General features: G+C 41.5%; 1 protein-coding gene across 1 annotated transcript in view; it reads right to left on the reverse strand.

The window, feature by feature from the left end:
- adamts3 (ADAM metallopeptidase with thrombospondin type 1 motif, 3) overlaps nucleotides 1-24324 on the reverse strand; it is a 173955-nt gene that overhangs the window by 106468 nt on the left and 43163 nt on the right. The gene's annotated exons all lie outside the window — the stretch shown is intronic.

Raw genomic sequence — 24324 nt, forward strand, 5'->3', positions numbered from 1 at the left:
GGGAGCTGGGGAGAGTCCCAGTGCTCCTCTCCCCAGCCAGGGAGCCAATGGGGAGAGGCCCAGTGCTCCTCTCCCATCAAAATTAGTTCAAAGTAGCAACAAAATCCGTTGGACCACTTTAACCCTAATTATTGCTCAGGCTATTGACCATTAGCTGATCTACAAACGCAAGCTCTGAGCTTGTTGATCATATATATATATATATATATATATATATATATATATATATATCTTGAGAACCACTGCTGTGGCAGACACTTTACCCACACGTGGCACTGTGTGGCAAGGTGGCAAAGAGGCCAGCCAGCGGCAGCACCACAGGCTAAAAATGGCACAGAGGTAGGCGACAGGAACCACGCCACCGCTCTCCAGTGGAAATCTACTGTGACTGCCTGCCATGGTGGTGTTAATAGCCACTCTCCTACAGACCGACACGCCTCTCCAAACGCTCACACTCGCATGCCTTTGGGTGCAAGTCAATGGACGGTCATAAGTCACAGTGCTAAATAAACATACAAGAATGCAACGTAATGATTTTAAGATTAGGTTGAAAAATGCATTCATTCATGGAACGTGCGTGTGTGGGTGCGTGCGTGCGTGCGTGCGTGCGTGCGTGCGTGCGTGCGTGCGTGCGTGCGTGCGTGCGTGCGTGCGCGTTTGTGTAAACATATGATAATACTACTGTGAAATGTTTTCTTGCTTCAATAAATTACAGTGTTAAAAAGTGTAATGTACATAAGTGTGTACATTACACAAGTGTGTTTCTTAGAAAGGCAAAAACCTTGAGTCTACTCAGTACAGAAATTGAATTAGAAGACAACAAATGTGGCAAACATAAAGGCGCTATATAAATGCACCATTTACCATTTAACTATTTTTAGGTGAGTACACAGTAAGACCTTTGCCAAAAAGGTAGGTATGCACTGTATACACCCCTGCTCAGCAGCACTGCTGCTGCCTTCCCCGAAACAATACAAACTGGGACTGAATGTGAAGCTACAATATTGAAGATATAATTTTCCCATGACAGCTTAAGGAAGTGGATACTGTGGTTGTTATTACCGATGACTGTGATGTCATTTGGTCTTTCATGTCTTACTGTTATGCCTGCTTCTAGCTTATACCAAAAGAAGCTTTTCACCGCTCCAGAGATACAGTACATCAATCTGACAAGAAAGCTATGCCAATTCCTACGCCACCACAGGTGGTCCAATGCTTTTTTCTATTATCCTATTATATCATATATATACAGTATATGAATGCACGCACGCAGGCACGCACGCACGCACGCACGCACACACACACGCAAGCACGCACGCACGCACACACACACGCACGCACGCACACACACCCACACACACTATATATATATATATATATATATATACCCAGTATATATAAATGCATGACTTAGAAGACATCTCACTTCACGGTAACTACTGTATGAATGATATTTCCCATTACCACCGCAACACAATTTGCAAGTAGTAATAGCATTTCAAATAGGTTTGTTTTCGGAGGCCAGGGGTAATGAGAGTGTAATAAGAGCAGTCCTCTAAACGCGTGCTGCCTGAGTAAGCATTGCAGGCTCACGTGTCAAAACATTCAAAATCATTATTTGGACAAATGAATGACACACAGGCTCACCAATGAATCTTTTTGCTAACATGGTGGTGGCTCCAAATCCTGAGGTGCAGAGAAGCTGGATTTGATTTGCTTCCCTCAATTTATTTCTTGTCATATAAAGAGGTTTTCTTAGCCCCGCGTGGCACATAAAACTGAGCTTAATTACATTTGGTATTTTGATGACTGAGGCAAACCATTGTTCTCTGAGCGTTTTATTCCTTCCTCTGACCACCAACTGGGTTCCAAATGAGCAGGGAGAGCAGCGACAAGCAGCCGCCTAATTACCGCTGCTTCACGCAGTCAGGGGGAGGGAAAACAATGCTGCATGGACCGGGAAACTCAACGCGATGGAGGAGGATTAGAACAGCAGCAGCGGTGCTCTACTGTACTGTATGTGCGTTCAGCGGACATCATGCTGCTTCATAGATCTGCGCAAACACAGGAAAATGTTCATTTAACTCTGCTGCGCGTCTACAAGTGGAACCAAATGGACCCTGATGATAGCCTGGAAACTGAGACCAATCTACCACAGGAACAAAGATGTGATATTAGTCTGGCCATGCCAGGCTACCGTTTGGACACGCTCGGAGTTACACATGGAAATTAAATGAGATTAAAAACAGTTTTACTGGGTAGGTACTGTAGGTGTGTGTGTGTGTGAGTGTGTGAGTGTGCGTGCGTGCGTGCGTGCGTGCGTGCGTGCGTGCGTGCGTGCGTGCGTGCGTGCGTGCGTGCGTGGCCTGCATACGTGCACACCAAACTCTGTGTGTTTAAAGTGCACAATTAAAGGCCAACACCCCCACTGGGCCTCAGATAAAAGCATTACTAAGGATTTCAAAACCGTACTATTCTCGTTAACGATGTGATTGTGGTGTGAGTCAGTGGTTCTAAATGATTCAGCGTAAACGATAAACCGTGCACAAGATGGACTCCAGCGCTGTGGGACAAATCTGTCCCTTCAAACAATATTTCAATGTTGTTGTATCCGTATCTGTACTACCGTACTGTCTCTGAATTTCCTCAGAAGGATCAATAAAGGTATCTGTCTGTCTGTCTGTCTGTCTGTCTGTCTGTCTGTCTGTCTGTCTATCTGAATGGCATTTTGATTAGTCAAACCTTTTTATATAGAACATGGCATAAGTCAGATGCAACTCCAAGCTAAACCAGACAATAAAATGAGAAATTGTAAAAGTGTGAGATGAAATAAACATGCTAGAGAAAAGCCAATATACAAAATCACAACACAATACATTGTCTTGGATAACAAAAGAAGATTCTACGAGCTCACAATCTTGTAGATCTATTCTATTTGTTGAATGTTCGTCCCAGAATAGGGATTCTACAGTAGGGTTCAAGTATTTAAAACCTGTGTAAGTGTGCTCTCATGTTATAGGTAGATTCTGCAGAACAGAAATCTCAGGTGTTTGGCCCGAGTCCACAAATCGTCAGGTGCCTTCTACCGAGGGACGACCACGAGCCTGCTGACAAGCAGCTTCACCAGCTGGTGTGGGAGCTGCACAGACAGGGACCATAAGGCTCTGAGAGCATCACTGGATGTCAACGGCCCAGTTCGGAGGAGCTGTACATTCAGCGCTGCCTCAAAAAGGGAACAGACCAAGTATAGAGCCCTGGGAGTTTTTTACGTGGTTAAAGCTGCGGTATCCAATAGGCTAGTTGTTCAAATTATGCGCATTTTCATAAAGAGGCAATTTTTTTAAAGTGACTTGACATGAGAAGCAAATTGTGCTCCTTTCATCTAGGCCGCTTACGGTTTATATTTTTCTTTATTTGCCTGAAGAAAGAAAGAACTGAAGAAAATGAAAGTATGCACGTGTGACATCATTACAGTTTGGATCTTGCCAGGGAGGACATCTGAGTGTCTGGACGCTCCAATTTAACCCATTCAGGCCTGACGTCGAAATTTAAAAAAAAATGTTTTCTAAATCATGAAAATTTTTGGAAAGATTTGAGGCACATTTTAATGATTTTTCAAAAATAGCAGACCTACAAGTTCATAGCGTGCCACTCGGTGGCGCGCTATGAGCTTGTAGATCTGCTATTTTTCAATAGCTAAATTATAACATAATGTTTAAAACACCAAAAGGGGTTCCCGCCCAAAATGGGTTAATGGTTAATGTGGTTAAACGCTAACGTGACATGGATGCGTTCCAGGTCTCAATGGATTCATTGAAAAGCCATGCAGTAGTCTGCTCTAATCCTGTAACTATGACAATGTTCTTCAACAGTTACACAACTGACTGACATTAATCACATTCACATATTCTGTTCTGCACAGGGCATATGTCTAATCAAGATTTTGATAGATAGTGTTCATCTACAGTATATCTATACAATCACAAATAATGCCTTTATGTGTGCACACTGTACACAAGTACCTGTGTGTTTGTACTGTCCCGAACAGCCTCAAACTTGGCATGTGTGAGGTGGAAGATAATCGACAACAGTTATCGAGAAATGTTGGCGAATGTGTTTGTCCGCGAGTCTGTGGAGGATGAAATTAATCTGTGTGTGTTTTGGGGGTATAGGCATCAGCTTCCCTGATTGGCTAACCCGAACCATCGGCTTCAGGGATTTGCCGAGCTTTGCGTCATGTTTGTGTCAGCATGTACCATGGAACTCCATTCGCGTATGCCCATGTTCAACACGACGTCAGCAGTTTCTGACAACATCAGGGATCCCCCATATGTCCATATTTAGTTGATTGATCGAATGGTGGTGGGTACAGCACTAGGTACAACATGATCGTCAATCCGTTGTTTTGTTTGTATACTATTATAATTATTATTGATTGCGGTGGTCTTTCTAAAATCTAAGTGAATAACGTGTACCTGCCTTTCAGTTGTGGCCAAAACAGCATCACTGGTCCGAAGCAACTCTTTTAACGTAGAGTCAAACAACTTTTGCCTCGTCGCACTTCTGTGCAGCGAGTACATGTATGTGTGAGAGAGTGTAATGTTGTGAGCGAGCACACAAGAGAGAGAGAGGGAGGGAGGGGGAGAGAGAGAGAGAGAGAGAGAGAGAGAGAGAGAGAGAGAGAGAGAGAGAGAGAGAGAGAGAGAGAGAGAGATATACAGCACTTCTCATGGAGACAAAGGAAGGTCTTGTTTTTCAGTTGGTCAGTTGCAACATGCTGTAAGTAGTAAAACTTAAAGTTCATTCATGGCTGGCTGAACTGGTTCTTTAGAATAAATGCATTTATTTGGGCTTCCATATATCATCAGCGGAACAAAAACATGAAACGCCATTGTTAAATAAAAGCACAAAAGCCAAATGAGAAACTGAAAGGCACCTCATCCCAATGTCCCACTCTTCCTTAAGTTAATAGCAAACGTTGAATGGATGCTGGAGTGAATAGAATGGAAACTTTGAAAAATATACAAAGAATGTTAGGTTATTGCACAGCTTAGAGTGTGTGCGTGTGTGTTTTGTCCTAATGTGTTTTTCTCTGTGTTTTCCAAATACACGTTACAATACACAGTGCAATTTTGCAGGCTTGACTGTCATTGTAATGTAAGGAATGACATCAAGGGAACAATTTGAAATTGTTGTTGTACAAAATGGCTCCAGTTTCATGTAAATGGTAAATGGTGCATTTATATAGCGCCTTTATCCAAGGCGCTTTACATAGATTGTGCATTACATTCACCCATTCTCACACACACTCATACACCGATTGCGGCGGAAGCCATGCAAGGCACCAACCAGCACATCGGGAGCAATTTGGGGTTCAGTGTCTTGCCCAAGGACACTTCGACATGTAGACAGGAGGAGCCGGGATTCGAATTGCCGACCCATGGATCATTGGACGACCTGCTCTACCTCCTGAGCCACAGCCGCCCTGTGCCACATGTGTTTCATTCAAGTAAAATTTGATAATTATAGTAAATTGACTTAATTTGAAGCTACAGTAGGACTGTAGGATGTCAATATAAAGAGCTTTGTAAGTTTGTAGTTCTTTGGAGCACACATGAGAGAGTACACAAGTACTAGTACACATAGGGTTGTAGTTTGTAGTTATTTGGAGCACACATGAGAGAGTACACAAGTACTACACATAGGGTTGTAGTTCTTTGGAGCACACATGAGAGAGTACACAAGTACTACACATAGGGTTGTAGTTTGTAGTTCTTTGGAGCACACATGAGAGAGTACACAAGTACTACACATAGGGTTTGTAGTTCTTTGGAGCACACATGAGAGAGTACACAAGTACTACACATAGGGTTGCCAACCTTGAAATAAGAAATTCTCTCTTATTTGGAAACTAAAAGATGTGTCCCTTATTGAACTGATATGGGACACACTTTGTTTGTTCATTATCCTTTGAGAATCAATCAAGGACACACATCAAGTTCAAACAGCTCATATTCATACAGGTTGTTAATCTGTTTACACCAAATATCTTTGCCAACAATAGCCAAACGACAAGATCACAAGCTCACGATCTTGTAGATACAAGTTAACGATCTTGTAGATACAAGCTCACAATGTTGTAGTTTTGGCTAATGTGCCCCCCAGAATGTGGATGCTGGGGTTCAGGTGGTTAATATAATATACAAAAACTAATTTTCTGGGCGGCCCTTTTTTTCTGGCCCGGCCTGTAGTTGGCAACACTATTACACATGATCCACAAACAGCAGTGTTTCCCAAACAATGGGTCTGGATACGTTTTTGGGTCTCGCAACAACTTGTATGGGTCTCAACTGGCAACTCACGGACCACTTTTTTGTCCTCCTGCACAAGCTGAACTTTTTTTCCCCACTGTAATAGAGCCTTGCCTGTTTACTCGGGGAGACATTGAATTGTGACCTTTAGGCATTGAATTGTAACCTTTAGGCCATTGTGACCTTTAGGGTACCCATGTACCCTATAAAGAGCTATTAGTGATGATGAGAAGCACATTCAGCCACAGACTCATCTGCGGCTGAATGTAATTGAACCAATGGTAAGTAGTAAGTACAGCTTATGGTAACTAAATACTAACTACATTGGATCCATTGGTACACAGGTCCTTTTTTCCATTTCCTGAAAAGTAACAGAGGCCAGCCTAGAAATAAATCCTGTTTTCCTTCATCCAGTAATTATTATTGAAGCCACTTTTCTCTCAGTTTTAGATTATGGAGACATAACTGCTCCGTCATTTGTAAAGCACGTCGATACTGTGTACCATTCTGCCCTAAGATGGGTCACTGGTGACAGATATATGGTACCCGTCATTGTACACTATGTGAACGCAGTCTTATCCTCTCTGTCTGAGAGGCGTGATAAGCACTGGTACAGTATCTGTTTATTTTTAAAACCATTTCAGGAATGCGCCCCCCTTATATTTGGTCTATGTTGGATCAGAACCCTAGTCCCTACCAGAGTGAATTCCTGATGCTCACGGTTCCTTTTGCTCAGGCAGAGCTAGGCAAGGCAGCATTCTCTGTCAGTGCTCCATCTGCTTGGAACGAGCTCCAGAACTCCTTAAAATCAGTTCATTTCCTTCTTCGGGTCAATTTAGGGCAATGTTTTCCCAACACTTTTGTTCAAAATTGTAACTGCTTTATTACATTTTTTTGTTTATCTGTATCGATTCATGCATTTTATTTATTGATGTATACGAATGACTCTACCTGTTGAGTATTGCGTTGTGTATCTCGGCTACATTGTGGCTACAGACATGCATAGAGCAAGTTCTGTCAGGGAACTCAGTGCAGTTACTGCTCGCTGACCATGGGTCGGTCTCAGTTCCATGTTAATTCTATTCTCAACCAATCACATACAGTACTTACTTCATAATAGAATACCCTATGTAAATGGGGAAGTTGCACTGCAAGTTTAAAGTCGACCGGTCGGGAAATTATCGAGATATGCAGGTGACAGACAGACACATAATCTGGCTAAGATCGCTAATGATTTCATGATATCGACTGTACCATGTTGACCTTTCTGTTGAATTCAGATGGATTTTTATTGCAGTGTGCATGCGCTATGAACCCATCTATATAAATCGATATAGTATTGAATGTGTTCAAATAGCAACTGCGTTGGGGGACTGCGCTATACTTTAGATCAACTCAGAGCTGGTGACCTGGTCTTATTGTGCATGAAGCTGAAAGCAATGTTCACTTTATCTTCCCTCATCTTAAAATGTTGTGCTTTTTACACATGCGAAATGAAAGAAATTGCTTGCTGATGCAAGAGGGCAGACACATATTGGACATAATCCCACATGCAAGAATTTTAAGTATTTGGCTCCTTACTCGATCTAGCTGGCAAACAGTGGGCAGACATGGAAGGAGGAAAAAAGGAAAGGGAGTCTTCTAAAGCGCTTCCTGCTCCGACTGCTATGTGACATAGCGACTGGATTATTCACAGTGAGTGAAGAGAGGGTTTTTTGTGATACACAATATTGCTCAACACTCCTGAAGTCTTTTCCATCCTCCTGTCCAGGCCAAGAGCTGCTAATTATCACCAGGTTTGAAATGGAAAGAATTCATCAGAAGCGTTCGAGGTTCGTGCGTCTCTGACAACATGAGGCAATGTGGAAAATATCTCTTTAATCTGCTGTTTCATTGTGCAAAGAGAAAGGTTTCACGCTACGCCACACACTGACGACCATATCACACGGCAGCCATTTTGCATCAGTGATATTTGCTATGTTGAGTATTTGATGGGTTTGATGGGTCCATTCTTCCCAACGTACACACACACACACACACACACACACACACACACACACACACACACACACACACACACACACACACACACACACACACACACACACACACACACACACACACACACACACACACACACAAACACACAAACTTTGACATAGACCTAATTACAATGTTAATCAAGGTACTTAATGCAAATTCAAAAGAGCTACCACGTGTTACCTACGGCCTGATAATATAACATTTTAATAATAACAGTAAATTGCTTTTCCTATCGGCAAATCGCCTCCTTACACCCATAGCACAATTTGTGATTCAAACTCACTGCCCAACAACTGTCAAATTAAATTATGTTTATGGCTTTATCAGTTAACGTGCAGTTATAAGGCAATTAAATGAGCGCAATAAAGCCATTAGCATTCTTCAGAGGCTTGGACGTTATCACCACAACTCTTGTTGCACTGCAGAACGAAAGCAGTGCTCCAGCACCACATATTAATCAGTGGTGAAGGATGTAAGATGTGTTTTATTTATGTTTTATTTAATGTTGTATTTAAGTAAACTAGACCGGTGCCAGGCTGTAGAGCACTGAGTCGGTAACGATGGAAGTTGGAAATTCATGCCCCACCCCGTTCCACCCATCTATCTGTGTCCCTTTATGCCCATATAGTCCGGCAGCCGAGGTGGACGGGTGGGAAATTTGGTATATAGTATTTTTTTTATTGGCCTAAAATATTGTCTATATACATACATTCATGAATCTACTTACTGACCGGCTGTCAGTATTGGGCAATTTTTAAACTTTCCTTTTGCTTTAAGTAGCATGTGACATGTCAAACTAGGGGGTTTTCATGATTCTGAATCCATTCCAAGCATTCATTTTGCACAAAAGTACACTCCTTGGGCTAAAAACGGCCATAGACGTCATGACAAAATGTGATGAGGTCAGCACATTTTGGGCACATTTGGGCAAGTGGCTATGGCTGCAAAACGAATGCTTGGAATGGATTCAGAATCATGAAAACCTCCTAGTTTGACATATGTCACATGCTACTTAAAGCAAAAGGAAAGTTTGACATTCTTGCCTGCCATAGGATGTTAATGGTAGGGTCACAAGAAACCCCTATAAAAATAATTGCCCAATAGTGACAGCCGGTCAGCAAGTGGATTCATGAATATGTATATAAATAATATATATAATATGTATTATATATACGGTAGACAATATTTTAGGCCAATAAAAAAGACTATTTTAAGACTACTTTCTGGACAACCGGAAATGCATGCCCCACCCAGTTATTATGTATGTGTCCCATTTATGCCCATATATGGAGTTCTTTGTCAGGCATGCCCAAATATGGAGGCTATGCAGATGCAGATGTCAGAACATAATTTGTGATGTCAGAACAGGCCAGCTCCATATATGGATAACTGGGCAGGGGCCCTGTCCAGAGCCCGGGCAGAGGCCTTTTGTGGCGGTTCTGGACAACCGTGGGTCCGACCGACTCGACACTGGGTACTGCACTCCCTGTGGGGGTGAGGAACGCATGTGTCGAATTTGAAGTCGTGGGGCTAACGGTTCTGGAGTTACTGTATGTGCATTACAACTGTACACACGTATAGACGTACAGAGACGTGGTGTATTTATAGATAGAAGAGCAGTACTGGCATCAAAATATAGTTGAAAAAGGTTTCGGAAAACGCATTAAAATGTTTTTGAAAATAGCAGATATATACAAGGTCTTATAGATCAGCTATTTTCAAATAGAAGTATAAAATATGGCTTAATTGGTTAATACTGTATGTCAACTGGACATACTCAAGTAAAGTCTTTTCTTAAGTACAGTACAGCCCTTGAGTAAATGTACTGTACTGTACTTCCACCACTGCACACACGACATATTTCATCATACTTCCCGCAACACTCAAGGCTGTGATTAGCCTCAGACGGTCCTTTCTCTTCTCAATGTCAGTGTTGAGCAACGAGATCTGTGCACAAGTCTTACATAAAGAGGTGCAAAATACTTTTGTTTGGACTCTTTATACTGAAAAGCAACAGTTTTGGATGAGGTTTCCACCCAACAGAGACGCATTGCTGTCGGGCAGAAACGTTGTATTTCCTTGATTACATTTTCTTCCCCACCGTAAATGAATGCTATTCACACTATGCAACGTGTTGTGAACTTGTAGACCGGCTGTTATTTGAACAAGTGTTCACTTGACAGACTACTTGGTAGAACAGATTTTGTTTTTATTCTTTTAACTGCAACAGCCTGGGGTGTGTAGCTGGTAGCTGCAGTGTTCAATAACATAGTGTGTTAAAGTGTTTTGCTGTACTATTGCCAGCTATTATTTGTATTATCTGCTGAAGTGATTTTTACCTGTATTATTGCCTTTTTATTATTATTCTTTTTACCAGCTTGTGTGAAGCTATATTCAGTCGCTCCACTAGTAATTACTTTTTAATTGCATTACAATACAATATGTTCCATGGCAGCTCAAACAAAAATACTCATAACTCGCTCAAATCATGACGGATTTACAAACGGGTTGGTTTGTTACAAACGTTATCAACGTGGCTATGATTCAGGACGCTTATCTGCTTAATATTATTTTTTTATATGAACGTCATATAAACGCATATAAGTATGCAGACGTCTCTCATGTTTATAAACCAAACCGTTTGAATATCGGTTGAAAATTAAGCAAGTTATGGTTATTTAAAAAGTACATGCCCCATAGACACAATGTTATGCTGCCCCGAATTAAGATGGCCGCCACGTAGCGACGTCACTCTCCATTGGCCAGCAGAGCGGGTGAGCCATCTAGCTTTCTTTTTTTTTCTTTTTTCTTTTTTTTTTTTGCGGCTTACGCCTTTTATTGGTTTTTTGAAGGGACAGACAGTAGGCTGACAGGAAACGGGAGAGAGATGGGGGAAGACATGCAGTAAAGGCCGTGTCGGGCTCGGGAGTCGAACCCGCGGCACACTGCGACTGGATTACCAATCGGGTGCCCAGACGGTTACGCCACCGCCTGGGCCCATCTAGCTTTCTTATATATATCTATGGAGTGACTGAATCAGTCAGCGTTCACCCGTTCACCCAAACGTCCTCTCAGGCTATGGCATCACAACCGCTGGCGCTACATAAAAGAGATATCTATATATTATGTTTTATTTGAATGATGAATGGCCCAAACAACAGTTTACAAAGAGCACCCTCGATACAATAGCCTAGTTAAATTATTAAATCATTAGAAACTCTGCAGCCGCAATGATCAGCACTCAGGTCAGGACTATATTACATGAAGAAGTTTGGAGTAGGACAGCACATCCTCAGGTCCTCATCCTCAGCGCATCCTACAACAGCTCAGTTGAAGGTATCCTATCAGGCTGGGTCATGGCCTGGTATGGGAACTGCACTTCCCGAGAAAAGATCAGCCTACAGCGAATAGTGCGCTCGGCAGAGCGCTTAATGGGAGGCGAGCTCCCCGAGCTCCAGGGACTATACAACAAGCGGTGCGTAGCCAAAGCCCAGCTGCATTATCAAAGACAAGCACCACCACAAGTCACAAACTGTTCAACCCCTCATAACGCCTGCGGAAGGCCTTCCGCAGTATCAAGAGCAGCACCACAAGGCTAAGGATCAGTTTCCACAGTGCCGTCTCCAGGCACAAATCAGCAGGGGGGCATACTTTTTTTCCAAAGGGGGCACTTTTTCAACATTTTTCAAACCCCCCCTATGTATAACAAATAGTCGCCTATTAACAAAGTGATGCTTGAAAAAGGCTACAAGTAGGGTACAATTATGCAGCAGCACCAACAACAAACAAAGAAATACAAATATATTGAGCATTATAATGTCCCCCAATGCCCCCCTGTAGAGACGGCACTGAGTTTCCACCCGACAGCCCTCAGATTGCTGAAGTGAGCCTGTCAACAGGACGCTGAGCAAGGCATGAGCCTTGCCCAGTGACCTGATGACAGACGATGCCTTCTCAGCGGCCTGATGACAGGCAATGCTGTTAGGCTGGCCTTAGACCTTCTGTTTCTCTTCCTGAACCTTCCTGAAGATGAGAGAGACCCTACGGTTGTGCAGTTTGTGAAGCTTCTAAATATCTGAAACCCTTTAGTTGTACTTTTTGTGGTAAAAGCGCTCAGACTTTCTTCCCCCCCCCCCCCCCCCCCCCCCTCCCGATCTCTCTTCTTCTCTTGAAAAAGAGAAAGACAAAAGAGGGGGAAAAAAAATACAAAATAAATTACACAATGGGAACTATGCACAAAAACGAATTTCACCCACTTTTTTTACTTGTTAAACTGTGATGTGACAATAAAGCTGATTTTTTTTTATGTGAAAGGAACCTTAATTTAACGCTCTCCCCATACCAGGACCCAAACTTACAAAAATAAATTATGAATCAATTGTACTTAATCCCTATTTCAAAAATAGTGAACATATGTATGTATGACCCACTATGTATGGCGCAAGTGGTTAACAGTGTATATTAGTCTGTGAGCCAGGACCCCAAATCTGGGGTCATCTGTACCAATGGGCTGAATATCTCATAGTGATTTTTGGGAAGGTATACATCCCTAGTGCTAGGAAATATGTGATAGCATTGCAGTGGTGGTAGCTTTCTGTGTGTTATCACTCCATTTATAACCACATGCCAAAACAACATTTTCAAAATCCGAATGAAGCATTCTACTTCAAACTGATGGTTCTCTGTTATTATTGAATTTGATCATATATCTTTGAAGAATGGTTGGGATACAGCTCAGACTATATATTTCTCTGAAAAGTTGTTAAAATTAGAATAAATGTTATCTATTACAGGAGAGACAACATAGTGACTATATATTACATGAGACGTAGTTCTGTTTTCATGAAAGATGTAGCACAAAGGTTCCCTCTGTAAATAACTGTAAATATTTAAAACCATCTTTTAGAACATAAATACTAAGGAAATGTTTTATGAAATTCAATTAACTAAATATAGTGTATAGTGTAGTGTGTACAGTGTAAGTAATGCATAAGATAACTTTCCGTTCACCATTACATACATTAATATAACCTTTTAGTCCATTTGACACTTCTATCTGTTCAATACTAAACCTAATAATGCTGTTTCATATGAAGTTTATGTTGTTGATTTGTATTTGGGGACAATTTTAACTTGGTTGCCCAAACTCTGGTAATTGGCATAATCCAAAAAGGCCACTGAGCGGTTAGAATGTGTAGAATGCATATTTGTTTTGCTGACTGTTTTAAGAATTTGTGTACAAGAAAATGGTTTTGCCTGCATCTAGACTATAATATCACGCTAGATTAGAGATAGTCAAGTCAGCCTATGCTAATTCAAATCATGAGCTTCCCAGCACAGCTCAATTTCAAACACTGGGGGTTCAAGGCACCTCAACAGTATAAGGGAGTAGAGCCTCTCAGATTATGCACGGCTAAAACAGTCCTGCTGGCCTATCCTCTAATCCCAGATCATATGAACAGCCTTGATGTCACCACTGTAGGGTTTTTACAGATATTGAACAAATGAAAGGTATTATCAAGAGCTTTGTGAATAAATAATAATTACATCAGGACACAGGTTCTTGTTTTACAGTTTCTGAAAAGTAACACTATGTTGAATTGGTAGCTGATACCTAATTGGGACTTGGGGCTGATGCAGGTTGTGGGCTTCTAACAGCCTCCCTCTGCCCTTTTTCTCTCTCTGCTTCCTTCCTGCCTCACAGACATGTTTATTTCATTGCTTTGTATCTGGTCTGCACAGTGCACACAAAGCATTCTGATTTACTGAGTCATTGCAACATATCGCCACACACTACGGATATTACACCTGCCATAACTTTGTGTTTGCTAGTATTAGTCATTGCCGTGTTGCCCCTCACCCAAAATTCAAGTTAAGTATATCTACTTTTAGTGCCAAATCCAGGGATACCTGATGATGGTCGTAATAGACGGAAACGTTGTAACTTCAGTAGCCTAATAAACTACTGCTATAAGTGAAGACAGTGTGTGGGACTTCAAAGTTATCTAACTTGACACATCACAGGTATTGATGAAGGTGCTGTCTAGACAAGGACGTATTCTGCGTTACCCGCAGAAGTATTTAGCCGATCTGCCCTTTCTGCCACACGGAGATGGCGTTTTAGGGGACTTAACCGGTTCTTTTTTAAACCGGCTCCCAGAGTGACAAACTTCGGAGACGCTACTTTGTCGTCTCCGTGTGTACAGCCGTCTATTTGCTGAATCGGTGACGCCAAAGTCCCCTCACCCCCTCCAAACTAACCTCACGTCACCAGGCTTTCCACCTCCAAAACAACTGATGCAGGTTTATGACGAGCCTTTCATAACCGCCAGCTCACTGGTATCAATTGCTTAATTGTTATGTATTAATGTGTATATTGTATGTGAATGAATGGTGTTGTTTGTACCTAATGCACTTACCTAATGCACAAATGCACTGTTTGTGCATTTGTTCATGTTTGTTTATTTCACCATAACCACTTACATAAGTATCACAGCTATTATATATGCACATAATATTGTCTATAAATCCCTTCTCCGAAAATATCCGATCTGCAGCCTGTGGGCTTGTAGATGAGACAGATATAAATTATCGTTGGTTAAATAATAGTCGGTTTGCACCCACATAGATGTATAACCTTTTGTGAATAAATAATAACAGTTTTGGACAAGTTTCCACCTGACAGCTTTGTTGAATTGGTAGCTGATACCTAATTGGGACTCGGGGCTGATGCAGGTTGTGGGCTTCTAACAGCCTCCCTCCAACACTCCCTTTTTCTCTCTCTGCTTCCTTCCTGCCTCACAGACATGTTTGTTTCATTGCTTTGTATCTAGTCTGCACAGTGCACACATTCTGATTTAATGAGTCATGCAACATATCACCACACACTACTGATGATATTACACCTGCCATAACGCTTTAAGCCCATATTATGTGTTGTACGCCGGAAATATCCTATCATTGTTGGCAGCAAATTTTGTCTGGCTAACAACTTAACCGGCTTAATATTCTCTTTACTCTCTTTGTTATCCAGCTCAGAAAAAAGTCGGGGGTAAAATTTAAACTCCGAGATAAATGAACACTCCAGATTTTACTGTGTGCTCTTTGATATCCATTCTAACTGGGATTACACACCGAAAAACACAATTCAATCTTTTTTTTTCCTTTCTTTCTTTTTTCTCCTGTGAATGTTATTCATTCTTGCCAGCCCAAATTCCTCCTCGTTGTGGCAGAGCTCCATTCTGCTTAGCACAGCTGTGTGACAATATATAAATCAACCCGTCCCCCACTACCCCCCCACCTCTGTCTTCTCCCTCTGTCTGTCTGTCTGTCTGTCTGTCTGTCTGTCTGTCTGTCTGTCTGTCTGTCTGTGTCTCTCCCTCTCTCTCTCTCTCTCTCTCTCTCTCTCTCTCTCTCTCTCTCTCTCTCTCTCTCTCTCTCTCTCTCTCTCTCTCTCCTCTCTCTCCCTCTCCCTCTCCCTCTCCCTCTCCCTCTCTCCCTCTCTCTCTCCCTCCCTCTCCCTCTCTCTCTCCCTCCCTCTCCCTCTCCCTCTCTCTCTCTCTCTCTCCCTCCCCTTAGCAGTGTTGAAACACAAGCCCAATCTGGCACATCAGCATGTTTTTCCCAAAGCCTACCACTTACCGTATTTTTCTTTCCTTTTTTTCCTCTCTCTCTCTCAAAAAGTCACAATTGACACTATCTGACAGTTTCAATCATTTGTGCTGAGTACTAGGGCTGGCTGGGCAATTAACCAAAAATATAATCAATAAGCGATAAATAAATACAGTAGCTGATCTACAAGCTCATCTACTCTACAAGCTTGTGAGCTACAGTAGTAGATCTGCTACTTGTGTACAAATAGGTTGTGTAAAGCTTTGTGTATAGACAAATGTACTTGTCAAATAAGTTTTATAATAATTTATAATAAGTTATACATTATTATACCATTGCCCATTGGTATAGTATACATTTTTTTCATACGTTTTTTTCCCTTTTATGAAACGAACGAAAGAAGGACAGAAAAAACAGACAAAAGAAAACCCTCAATCCCTCGCAACCTTACTGCTCAGTGACACTGAATAGAATAAAATAGTAAGATGATGAAATACTGTCATGGAAAACAATAACATCTGAAATGATGATGATATACACCACATCAGTGGTATTAAGTGCTTCTACTCAAATAACGGACAAGGGGCAGCCAAACCTTATCAAATTGTCTCTCTGTGTTTTTCAAGAAGTACCGTATTCTCTCAAGGTGAAGTGTACTAGTCGTTTCATTTAGTCAATGTTTAAATGTAGGAGCCTCCTCCTTTTTCCAGTGTGACATTTATTTTCTTTTTTTTTTTGCTGTAATCAGACCATATGAGATATGTGCTCTCGTCAACATAGAAATGGAGTCTGACAAACCCAGAATGATTAGTACAGGATCGGGGTCAATATGAATATTCAAAATATCAGAGAATGTCTCAAATATCTTAATCCAATATCTCTGTATCCGAGGGCAAAGGCCGAAGCTGTGAAGAAGGTTTGCATCTATTGCAATACATTTGTCACAGTGTGAAGAAATATCTGGGAATATCTTATGTAGTTTTGATTTGGAATAATGGAGTCTATGTATGACTCCAAACTGAATAAGGCAATGTCTGGAGTTGAGCATTAACTTCTTCAAGACTGTCTTCCCAGAGCTCATCTGAAATGTTAGTCCCCAACTAATTTTCCCATGCCAACTTAACTGCTGATGTAGTAGGTAGGTTTACAGCTTGTAATGACTCATAGAGATGTGACACCTTCACGTCTGGTTCTCTAGAGATAAAGGTGAAGCAGCTCTCTTAAAAGTGGGAGAAAAGTTACGAATGTAGTTGTAGAAACCTGAAAAAAATACTCCTGGGGAGTCTATATTTGTCCTGCAATTGAGAAAATGAGGCAAATGTTTCAACTATATATAAATCACCACAAGTGTGTATACTATACCCAAGCCCTTCCACTGTGCAAACGTGTCATCACGTTGGGATGGTGGAAACGAGGGGTTTAGACTAATTTATTTGAATATACCTGTGAATTGTTTTACAGTTTGTTAACTAATTGTGAAATCCAAACAGAATCCAACGAAGGGTTAGCATTCTGACGACCATCACACGCTTGTTTCCTAAAGTACACTTGGAGGCAACTGCCTGCATTAGTACCTCCTTATAGAGGTGACTCAGGGTAAATGAAGGCAATTAAAGAAGTGGAAGAGGAGGTTCTGCATCGACAAGTTGTACCGTATACTGCATCGACTAGCATTTTGAATGTCAACATTATGAATGAAGCGCTAAGCTGCATACAATTCGGTAAAGCCCTGCATGTGCAAAAGTGAAAAACCCTGTATCATCTCTGTCAAGTGGAAACCTCATAATTATGTCCAAAACTGTTACTTTTCAGGATTCAAATGCAAAAAACAGCTAGAGTAGCAGATCTACAAGCTCAAACCGCATTGCTTTGTGGCGTGCCGCATTTAAGCTTGTGGATCTGCTACTTTTGATGCTTTTGTGTAACGCTGTAGTATGACCAAGTAGGGCCTTCATTTAAAAAACCAAACACAAAAAGTTAAGATGAAAAAGATTATGGGGATAGGTGGTCAGAGATCAGAATGGATCCTACACATTTTCCATTTTAAAATTCCAGACTTTTCCAGACTCAAATTTCTGGAATTCTCTGTAGAATACCTAGATGCTTATGTAACTAAAACTTATATAAATGCTTTTAAAATCCAACCGCTAATTTATCTTCCGTTCTGTCTGTATACTGTAGGTTATTCTAATATGTTGCCAAATCATTTCAAGAAGATTGTAGCTACAGTATGTACTGTAGCTCAGGGGTTCTCAACCCGTGGGTTGCGACCCTCGGGGGGCCGCCAAAATATTTTAGGGGGTCCCCAAATTATTTTCAAAAAAAAAAAAGATTTTTTTTAAAATTTTATTTTCACGATTTTTCAAAAATAGCAGACCTACAAGCTCGTAGCGCGCGCTATACTCTCCTTTTATCCAAAGCGCTTTACATAGAGTTAATTATGTACCCTATATGACTGTGGAAAATATATTTTTCATTTTAGCAACATCCAGGATTTATATATCTTCAAGTTGAGGAAAGGTTTTCATAGTACAGAATAGAAAAGTCTGCAGGTAAGCACACACAAGGTGTGGAGGCACAGTGTCACATTTGGACACAGGCTTTCCTTTTCTTGTGCCTATACTTTGTAGTCAAGAGTCTAGTCACTAGACTACTGTATGTCTGCTGATACCCATGTGGATTCATGGAGATCTTGTCTCTCATCCATTAAACAGACAATGAGAAAAAAATTGCTTCCAGACTGAGATGGCAATTTGGGGTTTGTGCTATCGGCAAAGGAAAAAAATGGAAAATGTGCTAGGAATGACAAGGAACCGGTGAGCGGCCACCGGTTCCTTGTCATTCCTAGCACATTTTCCATAATTTTTTTCCCGGACTCACTCTTGCTGCCTTGCACTACTCTGCCCAGTGCAAACATCCCTGGGACCATGGCATGGAGGATTCATGCACCACTTTTCAAAAGTATCCATGCTCCAACTCATTGTTACTGATGTATCTCTTCTCTGTGATAACTGTGTCCAAGAAATATAGCGAGTTGGATGTTGGTGTTGGTCATGTTACAATAGAAAAGTAGCATTACATTGCTTGATGTTTTTTAAGTATACTTATGTCTGCCATAAATATAACAAGTCACATGTTGAATCTACATTGAGTCCATTTACTTTTTTTTATATTTTTTATCCCATGATTTTGCAACCCTTTTTTTCCACCCAGTGTCAATTATCTAATGTAATCCTGGGCGCTACACTTCCTCTGCCAACCTGGGCCGGACGTAGCATGTGGAAGGAACACGTTATTCCGACCAGTTCCTTTCCCCTCCATCAGGCGGGGACCTATACCCTAGGGGACACGGGGAGAACATGCAAACTCCACACAGAAAGACCCTTTCGCCAACCCCGCCTCGGGTATGGGCACTGATGACGCGGAGGAGAGAACTCGCCCCCCAGCGCCCACAGTGTCCCCAGCAGGAATCAAACCCAGGACCTTCTAGCTGTGAGGCGACAGCACTACCAACTGTGCCACCGTGCCCCCAGTCCATTTAATTCTTTTTAAATGTAATTTACTCGCTGGCCTTTCTATGCACTGTTCATGCCTGATCAAATGTGCTGAAATAACACAATAATACATGCAATCTCCTTCCAGATGTTTTTTTTAGGTATTTGTTACCCAAGGCTGCATGTGGGAGTCACTGAAGCGTAAATGAATCAGTGGTTTGATTTAAGAATATGGTAATTATCCCATTTTGGGCGGGAACCCCTTTTGGTGTTAGCATTATGTTATACTTTAGCGATTGAAAAATAGCAGATCTACAAGCTCATAGCGCGCCACCGAGTGGCGCGCTACGAGCTTGTAGGTCTGCTATTTTTGAAAAATCGAAGAACCACTGACATAGAAACATAGCTTCTTCAGAAAACTGTCAGGATGTAGAAGACATTTTTAGAATCTGATCTCAGGTCAAAAGGGTTTATATAACACATTGGAAGAGGCAAACAGAAAATAATTAGGCCTACAGTAAATAACAGAGTGAATCATGTGGTATCTGTTAACTAGCAGCTCGTACAGTTCAGCCAACAGTGAAGTTGGAGCTCTGCACAGAAATAATGGTCTGGAAGGAAGAAACTTTTTTCCCTTTATTTTTTTTTTACCTCGATCAAGCCTGATCAAAAAGGGCATTTAAGGGCATTAAAATAAAAAATAAAGTTAATCTAGCTGAACTCTGTAAAGAAACAGTTATGTGTGATTATTAGCACTGTTGCCTGTTGTAATCCTGGGAATCCTATTTGTTGCCTCGGGAGTCCAGTATCACAGAAACATGTTTAATTGGAAAACACGAGAAAGTTCACGTTTATTTAAGATAGCAAAGGGTACCGTCGCCCTTTCTACAAACTGCATTGCAAAGCCCCATAATAAAATAAAAAGCGATTGATTGTTTGTCTCACATAAACAGTCGGATAAGCTTTTGTTATGTGTGAGGACCAGAACAGACGTGATTCCCACAGAGAGGGAGGCGAGGTGACCTTGACTGGCTGTGTCCAAATGCATTTCAGTACAGTAGACGTATGGGCTGCTACCTTTCTTTATACCCAGGATGAGAAAACATCAAACTGTTGCACGCACGCACGCACACACGCACGCACGCACGCACGCACGCACGCACGGACGCACGCACAGTCGCACACACACACACACACACACACACACACACACACACACACACACACACACACTGGACCAGTGCAACACCCTATTGCCACGCAAGGAATTGTTGTTATTTATTTAAGAACGACGGGCTTCCCACAGAGATGGAAACGAGGTAACCTTGACACATAATTTGTCCTTACCCTCGCTGTCAAAGGCAGGTCACTTTGTGATCAAAATGCATGGCGGATTATCCAAGCAATGCATATCAAGCAAAACGCATTTTGAGCCTCTTCTAAGTGAATGTTAAAGTGAAGGAGAAAAGGTGCCGAGTGCGCTGTGTCACGCATTAGCATCGAGGATGGCGGCGCTTATGCGTGAAATACTGTAACTGCTGAACCAAGAAAACATTGCTACAGTATTTTAGAGCAGTGGAGCTCAAAGTGGGGTCTCGAGACACAACACAAAGTGACGCGTTGTGAGCTTGTACTTCTGCTATGTAGATCTGCTATTAAACTTCCAGACCCACAGGAACGCGCCCAGCCAGCCAGCCAGCCACCCACCCACCCACAGACACACAAAGCTCCTTAATGAAGTGGTTGCACCACTTAAAAATTAGGATTTATCTTGAAAATCCTCTCTCTGCCACAAAGAATAGGCCACGCATGCTGCCGACCGTGCTCCATCCCACTGGTGTGAAGTAACTAACTATGAATAATTCCAATTTCCAATACTTTTACTCTGATCCAAATATTAGTACTTTTACTCCACTACAATTATTTGAAAACTTTAGTTACTAGTTACCTGTAGATTTGGATTATTATTACAAAACATACATTAACCACTTCAGCCCTATACAGTATATAATTTACATTACAACCTCATTACAAGCTCACAATGCATCGCAATGCAACACATTGTGAGCTTGTAGATCTGTGATTTTCAAAAGATTTGTATACAATCATTTGAAAAGTTGAAACGACACATTCTGCATGACGAGCACTGTTAAGTACTTTAAGTGCATTTTGAAGCCAATACTTTTGTAATTTTACTCAAGTACATTTTGAATTCCGGGTAACAGACTACTACTAAAATGCAGTATTGGTACTTTCACGTAAGTAAAAGTACTGCTCCATCCATCCACAGTTTGCAGAGTTCAAGGGGATTGTAATAGAAGAGTGGTAACACTTTCTCTTACCCCCCCCCCCCCCCCCCCCACCCACACACACACACACACACACACACACACACACACACACACACACACACACATACACACACACACACACACACACACACACACACACACACACACACACACACACACACACACACACACACACACACTACCACCACCACCACCACTGCCGCCCACTCCTCTCTCTTCCTGAGAAGCCCATTCACACAGTTTGTTGACTTACCTAACCTCCTCACAGGAAGAGCAGCCAATGCAACGCTGACATAAGCTTCCAAGTGCACCATGCTACTCAATATAACCAACACACACGTGTACATGAATGTGTGCATATAACATCAGCGTGGCCATGTTAAATAGAGCGTTTGGGATGGAGAACAATACATATGAATTATCTTTACTGGTTGCAGTATTAGGGGGGAGGGGGGAGGGGCACTGGATTTATCGAACACCTACGAGACTGATTTTTTTTTTTAAACAAATATGGTTAGCAGAAGATTGGAGCCTTGCTTAATCGAGGATCAGTGTGGTTTGATCTGTTGGGTGCTCTTTAGCTGGATACTGGAAATGGTCAAAGTTGAAAAATAAAGAAAAGCCTATGAAAAGCATTTATTTACAATATAATTCCTATGAGGGTATCGGAAAAACACATTGTGAGCTTGTAGATGGGCTATTCTTGCTACTTTTGTACGACACTGCCACGTGATGAAGTATAAAAGTTAGAAATAATGTATTAAAAAAACCTGGACGATACAAGGTTTCTGATGGTACTTCAGATGGGGTTGCATAATGCCCCAAATGCATTGGCAGGTTGTCCAAACCTCATAATAACCTGCATCTTCCCAGGCCTAAACCATTTGTTCCTGGCTGTAGTTATCAAGCAGAGTTCCTCACAGCTACAGGGATTGATTGACATCTCCGTTTGTTTCCTTTGGTCATCCCACTCTTGGGTTCTATTGATCAAATCAAAGGCTGTGCCGTTCCTGTCTTCCCAGTGTACTGTCCATTAACAAGCCTCTCAGGCACTTGTTGTCTGGACTCACAGGAGCGTGTCATTTCAAAGTCTTATAGTGCTAGTGTGAGTGTCCGTGAAATCATTAATGACCGAGCGACCTCCGCCACATGCCGACCTTCACGGTACAACAATGCCTCTTCACCTAACAGCTATCACTGAAATAGGAACGGTCACCCACTAACGGTAACCTCCCAAGTCTGAATTCCAAGCAAGTACTGAACTTTGCATTTATTTGTATTAGTGTGTCCCCTTATAGTTGAATATTCATTGAAGTTTAGCATAATATGGAAGAGAATGTTGTGCAAATGACCATAATGTGCTTGTCAAAAGCTGCCAGCACATTCATGCTCACATCATCAGTACTAACTGACATGAACACACTGTGTTATGTTACTGTACAGCAGTGGTTCTCAAAGTGGGTGTCATGACGCAAGTCCAGGACTGCGATAGAATACTTTGATAATATTTGGAATTAATCAATGTCACTTCAGTTTAACCACTTAAACCCCTCTATACTTTGTAAGACAGACCACCAGTCCTCCTTGCCAAAGATATCCGATCTACAAGCTCACAACAAGCTCACAAGTGGTTTAATGGTGGTCTGCGGCTCAAATGCTGAATAAATGGGTGTTGAAAAAAGGTTGAAAACCACTGCTCTAAAGTTTTCCTCGTGCCACATTCTATATCTTAGGGGGAAAGATACAGTTGGGTGCCACCGATATTGTCCCTTATCATTTGACCCATTTAGGCCTGACCTCAATTTTTTTTTAAATCCTCCAGTTTTCTGAAATAAATATTTTCACGATTTAAAAAAAATAGCAGACCTACAAGCTTGTAGATCTGCTATTTTTCAATAGCTAAATTATAACATAATGTTTAAAACACCAAAAGGGGTTCCTGCCCAAAATGGGTTAACTGTCCTTTTGCGCAGATCACGCAAACCTCAGCAAAAAGAAAAGGACAATATCGATGGCCTCCAACTGTACATGTAAGGTTCTATAAAGTAATAATTAAATTATTTGACTGTGATACTGTTAATGTAAACACAGTATCACCAGGTGAGCAATATTAACTAACATTAAAACAAGGTTTAATGTTAGACATGTTGAGTATGGGTCCCCAGCATGTCGAAACTGCCGGATGCTAACTTGAATATGTTGAGCAATTTTCATGATTGGCATAATATGTGACCATACCATTAACAACCTATAGAAGGCAAAAAATTCAAAATGTCATGTCAAACCAGGGGGTTTTCATGATGCTGAATCCATTCAGAGCATTAGTTTTGCATTAGATTCAGATTTAAAACCCTGGATAGCCATGCATGGTTTGACGTACTAGATCTGAATAGATGGAGCCGGCCAGCAACTCTACATCTGACCTCACTGACACCAGATTAATAGTTTAACTCCTGCTTCTCAACTGTGCCGTATTAAGAAGCTCTGTTGTTTCAGCTCTTCTCGCCCTCGGGGCGTCTTACTGGTAATAATAATAATAATAATAATAACTAG

Source organism: Electrona antarctica, assembly GCF_951216825.1.
Source record: "Electrona antarctica genome assembly, chromosome: 12".
NCBI classification, from domain to species: Eukaryota; Metazoa; Chordata; class Actinopteri; order Myctophiformes; family Myctophidae; genus Electrona; species Electrona antarctica.